The following is a 7,337-nucleotide window of genomic DNA, read 5'->3' on the forward strand; positions in this document are numbered from 1 at the left end:
ACTAACATTGCACTGGACGGTGGGTACCGCTTGTGCTGGGCAGTACCACCGCCTGCGTTGGGCGGTACCACCGCCTACGCTGGGCGGTACCACCGCTAGTATCAGTCTGACACTATCATTGCATTGGGCGGTACCACCATCCAGTCTGTCGGTACCATCGCTTGGGGGGCTGTGCTAGGGGCGGTACAACCGCCTAGACTGACGGTACCACCGCCTGACATAATCTCGAAGACTGTGCCACGACGGTGAGACTTCTTAGGGCATTGTTTGGGCCTCTCATTAGGCCCAACACAGTCCTTACATGGGCCTAACTGGCCCCTAATTGGGTTGGCCCAAATCCAAACCCAATTACGTGCTAACTGTGATTCCTAAGACATTTGCTAAGCTAAATAAGTCTCTATGTCTTGGTTTCTTCTAGCGAGCTTCCGGTGATCTTCCGGCGAACTTCTGACGAACTCTCGGCAATGTTCCGGCGGACTCCTGGCAAGCTCTTGGACTACATGACGATCTTCTTGGCGAGTTCCAACGAGCTTCTTTGGCAAGCTTCAAGACTTCTCGGTTGGTTCCGATAGAACTTCCGACGAACGTCCGGACTTTCGACGAACTCTCGAAATCCCAACAAAATCGCATCCATGACTCCGGGACTTCATTTTGCTTCATGCCTTGCTATTGTAGTTAATTCTGCACATGTAAAAACATACTTCGATCTAGACAATTAATACTAAGCATTAATCATGTTGTCATTGGTCCCTTGATGCTTCGTCCGATTCTTCAGCGCATCATTCTCTCTTGCGGCCTATTGCCCAATTGGCTAGTTGACTCCGCAACTCCGATATTCTTAGCACAATATCCGCTCTTCTTGGCTTGATGCCCGAATCCATGGCCCGAAGCCTTCTGTCGATACGTTGATTGATCCACCGGTTCGACATCCAATCTTCTGACATGTTTTCCCCCAGCACAACATGATTTTTCCTGCTTTAATTGTCTCATCCTAATCAAAGCATCTTATGTCACTCAAAATGTAGATTAAAACATAAACACTTATCAATTGGTTTCATCATCAAAATATGAGATTCAACAATCTCCCCCTTTTTTATGATGACAACCAATCGACGACGGAGTTACCCTTAACTCCTGGAGTTTAAACAAAGCCCTATCAATATGTCATATTGATAGAATCTCTTGGATTCAAAAATCTAAGCAACATATCATGATCAAATCATACATGACATCAACACACTTCTCCCCCTTTGTCAACAACAAAAATGAGAAGTTCTAACTATTCATGTGTTTGTGATATTCAAATTTAGATCATTGCATAATAAACATAATTTCTAATTTTATCATTATGCAAGCTATCAAATTTTACACATATAAAAGTTAGCCAAATTTTACATCTTTTGAGATGTGCAAGATAGACTATTTTGCTTCCTCTTGAAATGTGTAACTTAGCAAATATTGCTTCTATTGATATTTGCAAGATGATACTTCTTGCTTCTCTTTTGAGATTAGCAAGCTAGCAAGTTTGCTTCTTTTTGTGATGTGCACGCTAGAATTTCTTTCTCCCCCTTTGTCATTGGCAAAAAGAGGGGAATAACAAAAATAATAGTGCAATTCATCAATTTTTAAATTATGACAAAAATAAAGTGTCATTCTTATTTCAATATGTCATAATTGAGATAAACCTTGAATTTAAATTTAATTCAAGTCAATGAAATTTTAATCATGATTCTCATACATGATATACAATACATTAAATACATTATCATAATAAAATCATAAGTATTGCATGCATCATTTTTAAATAAGCTAGCGACTTTGCTTCCTAGAAAAATTTTCCCCTTGTAATTTGTGAGCTAGCAAATTTTACACATGAAAGTTGGCAAGATTTTTGCATCTTTTTTAGATGAGCAAGCATTTTGCTTCTTCTTAAAAGATGCAAGCTAGCAAGCTAGCAAAATTTGCTCCCCCTATGTCATTATCAAATAGAAAGGAAGAATACAATGTTGTGATTCTTTTTCCTTTGCATCAATTTTTAAATCATGACAAAGTTGAAGTATCAATCTTTTTTTTCAATATATTTGTGCATCATAATAGTTTCAAATTAAAACAAGCACAATTTTAAAACCTTATATTTCATTTTTCATACATGATATTAAAAAAAAAATAAATCAATCATCATTATGATCATATCATACATGATACTCATAAGCTAGCAAATTTTATATCATTTTAGAGCATCAAAACAATATCATGAGTATTTCATGCATAATTTCATTTCATCACATTCATTTCATCTCATCAAGAAGAATTAATTGGATGATTAATACAAGGGGTTATACAAAAATAAATCATATCATGAGAGATAAGATCATGTAAATATCAAAAGACATGATTTATATAGTAGATCTCCTCTTAAATAAAATACCAAGAAAATTTGTAAGGGTAAAAAGAAGAGATCTTGATTAAGAAAAAAATCTCAAGTATTTTGAAGAATTCAAGATTATAATTTGAATAAAACTCATTCAAATTCAAATCATCAAATCAAAATTATTTTCAAGAGATTCACAAAAGTGATATAAATGGATTCATTAATCTCCTTTTTGGAAAAATCGATAAAATAGAGAAATTTTTCTAAGAGAAAGCTTTTCTCTTTTTAGTTTGTTTCATACAAGCATGCCTTTGTCCTTTTTATGCCAGAAAAAATATATATCATCAATCATTTAGGATCAAAAAATAAATTTTGTCATAAAAACCATCAAGATCAATAAACCATAAATTACTTGAAAATCATCATGCATAATTTCGAAATTTATTAAGCATGATTATTATGCATGACATCAAAACATGGTTTCAAAATATTTAATATTTTCATTACATAATAACATCATTATGCATCATCGAAATAGATTTCACAAAGCATTTTTCTTTTTAGGTGAATCAACTTTTCATGCTTAGTTTTTCATACAAAAACCATGCATCATCATTAAGCATGATATCAAACTTCTTAATATTTTCATTAAGACATCAAGCATGGTTTCACTCAAATTCGGAAATCATCAAGATATACATTATTTATTCTTGAAAAAAACATATATATGATCATTATTAGATTTAAATCTAACATTCTGTTCCATTATAAAACATGTAATTTTCACTATCATTTTCAAAATTACTAGCATGATCATAATTTTTGCATTTTTATTTTTAAACATACAATTTTTAAAAAAATAATTATTCTAAACAAAAAAATAAATGCATCATGAAAAGCATCATGTAATTTTAAAATAAATTAAGGGGGTTTCGATTACCTCATCGTCGAAAGCCATTAAGGCGTAGTTTGTCACCTCGCCTTTGTTGATTTTTTTCTTGTCTTCGGAGGAGCTCGATTCATCCTAATTTATGTTCTTCTTCTTGTGTTCAAAGCAAGTAGTTGCATCCTTTTTATTCTTTAATGTTTATTTCATTAACTTTTTAAATTTCTTAGTGAGTTGTTCATGTTCACCATCACTTGAGCTTATGCTCGAGTGGTCTTCAAATGTTCTCAGTTCGAAATCCTTCTTATTCTTTGGAAGGTGGTTCTTAAGTTCTTTACGTGCATTGCACGTCATTTCATAGGTCATTAAAGACCCAATTAGTTCTTCAAGTGGTAGGTTGTTTAGGTTTTTTGTCTCTTATATTGCGATTACTTATGGATCCCAACTCTTATTAAGAGAACGTAAAATTTTATTTACAAGTTCAAAATCCGAAAAACTTCTATCAAGTGCTTTTAAACTATTGATGATATCCGTAAAATGGGTGTATAAAATGATTTCACTTGGTTTCATATGAAAAGGTTCAAAATCATGCATTAAAAAATTAACTTTAGAATCCTTAACTTTGCTAGTATTTTCATGTGTGATTTCGAGAGTGCGCCATATGTCAAAAGCCGTTTCGCACATAGAAATTCAATTAAACTTAGTTTTATCTAAAGCACAAAATAGAGTATTCATAGCTCTAGCATTTAAAGAAAACATCTTCTTCTCCAAATCATTCCAATGGTTCATTGGAAGAGAAGACATTCGAAAACCATTTTCAATAATATTCCATAAATTTAAATCCAACGAAAGCAAGAAAACTCTCATTCGAGTTTTCTAGTAAGTGTAGTCCGTCCCAATGAAAAAGGGAGGACGAATGAGAGAGTGACCCTCTTGAAAACCGAAAAGAGTCATTTCTCTTAGATGTTAAACTAAATGAGAAATAACGAGGCTTTGATACCAATTGTCAGGATCAAGAGGTCGGCACTAAGAGGGGGGGGGGTGAATTAGTGTAGCAGTAAAATCACGTCTTAAAAAACCTTCATACATTGAAAACTGATTCTTCGGAAACTTAACTTGAAATACGTTCGTAAATGAATTGAAGGTAGTAAGCAATTAAAGAGGTTTGCAGTAAGGTAAATTACTAAACATAAATGCAAACTAGAGAACACGCCAATTTATAGTGGTTCGGTCGTCGTGACCTACATCTACTTTGCTGATTCCTCTTCCGTTGAGGCCACCGGCATCCACTATCGGTCTTCCTTCGATAGGCGAAGACCAACCACCTTTTACACCCCTCTTCTCCTTTTCACGGGTTTAGGAGACAACCCTTACAAGCACTCACACTCCTCTTACATAATTCTAAACTTAGAGTACAAGAGGAAATTTCTAAAGAGATTGCAGAAGCATTTTCCCACTTTTGAATACTTTGTGCTTGTCTCTTTTAACCAGGGATAAGAGGGGTATTTATATGCTTCAAGTTGATTTAAACTTGGAGCCTAAAAACTTCTCATCCTGGGTTTTCCGAGCACGGGCGGTACCACCGCTTAGGGGGCTGTGTTGGGCGGTTTCACCGCCCAGGCTAGTGGTACCACCGTCTGGCACCCTGCTAGGGGCGGTACAACCACCCAGACTGGCAGTACCACCGCTTGACACAGTCTTGAAGACTATGCCATGACGGTGAGACTTCTTGGGGTATCGGTTGGGCCTCTTATTAGGTCCAACATAGTCCTTACATGGGCCTAGCTGGCCCCTAATTGGGTTGGCCCAAATCCAAACCTAATTACGTGCTAACTATGATTCCTAGGACATTTGCTAAGCTAAATAAGTCCCTATGTCTTGGTTTCTTCCAGTGAGCTTCCGGCGATCTTCCGGTGAACTTCCGACGAACTCTCGACAATGTTCCGGCGGACTCCCGGCAAGCTCCTGGACTACACGATGATCTTCTTAGTGAGTTCCGATGAGCTTCTCTGGCAAGCTCCAAGACTTCTCGGCTGGTTCTGATAGAACTTCCGACGAACGTCCAGACTTCTAATGAACTCTCGAAATCCAAATGAAATCGTGTCCTTGACTCCGGGACTTCATTTTGCTTCATGCCTTGCTATTGTAGTTAATCCTACATATGTAAAAATATACTTCGATCTAGACAATTAATACTAAGCATTAATCATGTTGTCTAGCATGTTATTGCTCCCTCGATGCTTCATTCGATTCTTCGGTGCCTTGTCCTCTCTTGCGGCCTATTGCCCAATCAGCCAGTTGACTCCGCAACTCCAATATTCTTGGCGTAATATCTGCTTTTCTTGGCCCGATGCCCGAATCCATGGCCCGAAGCCTTCTGTCGATACATCGATTGATCCACCAGCTCGACGTCCAATCTTCTGACATGTTTTCTCCCAGCACAACATGATTCTTCCTACTTTAATTGTCTCATCCCGATCGAAGCATCCTGCGTCACTCAAAGCACATATTAAAACATAAACACTTATCAATTGGTTTTATTATCAAAATCCGAGATTCAACAAGTTCGAGTTAATATTTGTGAAGTATTAAACCTATAAAACTAAGTTAGGAGCGTTCCCAACAAATATCCCTTCGACAGTCAAGTTAGTTTTAGGTTTACGCTATTCGTACTCATTGAACAGGACTAATAAAGATAATTTCAGATTCAATTAAAATCTTTTCAAAGTTGATCTTAATCTGGGTTACCGTTTGTGAAGTATTGAACCTATAAAACTAAGTTAGGGGTATTCCTAACAAATGTCCCTCCTACGATCAAGTTAGTTATGGGTTTAGGCTATTCAGACTAGTCGGATAGTACTAATGAGGAGTGTCATTCTTCTTTCAAGTACGCACCTATGGTTCGTTTTGTAAGTGATCTAGAAAACCATTATATCCAAGATCATCTATAGTTGTGGTGGAACATGCGATGTTCTCGAGCTGAATCTAGGTAATGGTGCAATGTTTGTTGACCCTATCGGGCACCTTGACTAGTTCAACCTAGGTTGGAGACCCGTCACTTGATCATATGTGTCTACTATAGGGTCGGGAAGTTAGCGTGTTGGGCATATGTTTCCAATGTACTAATGACATGCCACTCGACCCATTTGTCATTTGTACACCATTTGTGGTCGGCCTAATGACCAAGTGTTATCATATGATGCTAACATGTCTCTGTTAGGATCGAAATCGGCATTTTGGGGGGGGGGGGGGGGGGGGGGGGGGGGTGTATGAATTATTGCTTACATAAAAATTATATCGATTTGAAAATTCATTCAATGTAGAAAAATCATTCCGATAAAGCCCGTATAGGAAAGTATTTAACCTTGACTTAGAGTAAATATAAAGTAAAGTGAGTAGCTAAGTAAGAAATAAAAGTAAGTAGCTAAGGAAAAGAACACATCAGATTTATAGTGGTTCGATCGTCGTGACCTACATCCACTCTCGATTCCTCTTCACTCGAGGCCACCAGCTTTCACTACTGATCTTCTTTCCAATGAGCGAAGATCAACTACCCTTACAACTCTTTCTCCTTTTCACAAGCTCAGGAGAGAACATTTATACCCCTCTTTTATAAGTGTTCTCTCATACATCTCCCTTAGAACTATCACAAAACTCTAGAACGATGGACTTTACACTTTAAGATATTACAATCTTGGAATCATAGAGTTTTTGTTCTACTTTCATGTGTTTATCAAGTAGAAATTTGTGAGGTACTTATGGACCCCAAATGACTTAAAAAATTGAAGCTCAAATTCAATTCTCCGGGTTTTCAAGGTACTGGCGGTACCATCGCATGTCAATCTGACATTGGATGGTACCACTAGCCAACTTGGCGATACCACCTCTTGACACACTAACACTAGGTGGTATCATTGCCCAGTCTGGTGGTAATGGATGGTACTATCACCTAGTCTAGCGGTACCACTACTTGATATAGTCTGGGAGATTATGTTTGGATGGTACCACCACCAGACCCTACTATAGGTCATTGAATGGGCCAAACAATAGGCCTAATTTAGCCTTGATTTAAGCTTAATT

The sequence above is a fragment of the Musa acuminata genome, chromosome BXJ2-2, assembly GCF_036884655.1.
Source record: "Musa acuminata AAA Group cultivar baxijiao chromosome BXJ2-2, Cavendish_Baxijiao_AAA, whole genome shotgun sequence".
NCBI classification, from domain to species: domain Eukaryota; kingdom Viridiplantae; phylum Streptophyta; class Magnoliopsida; order Zingiberales; family Musaceae; genus Musa; species Musa acuminata.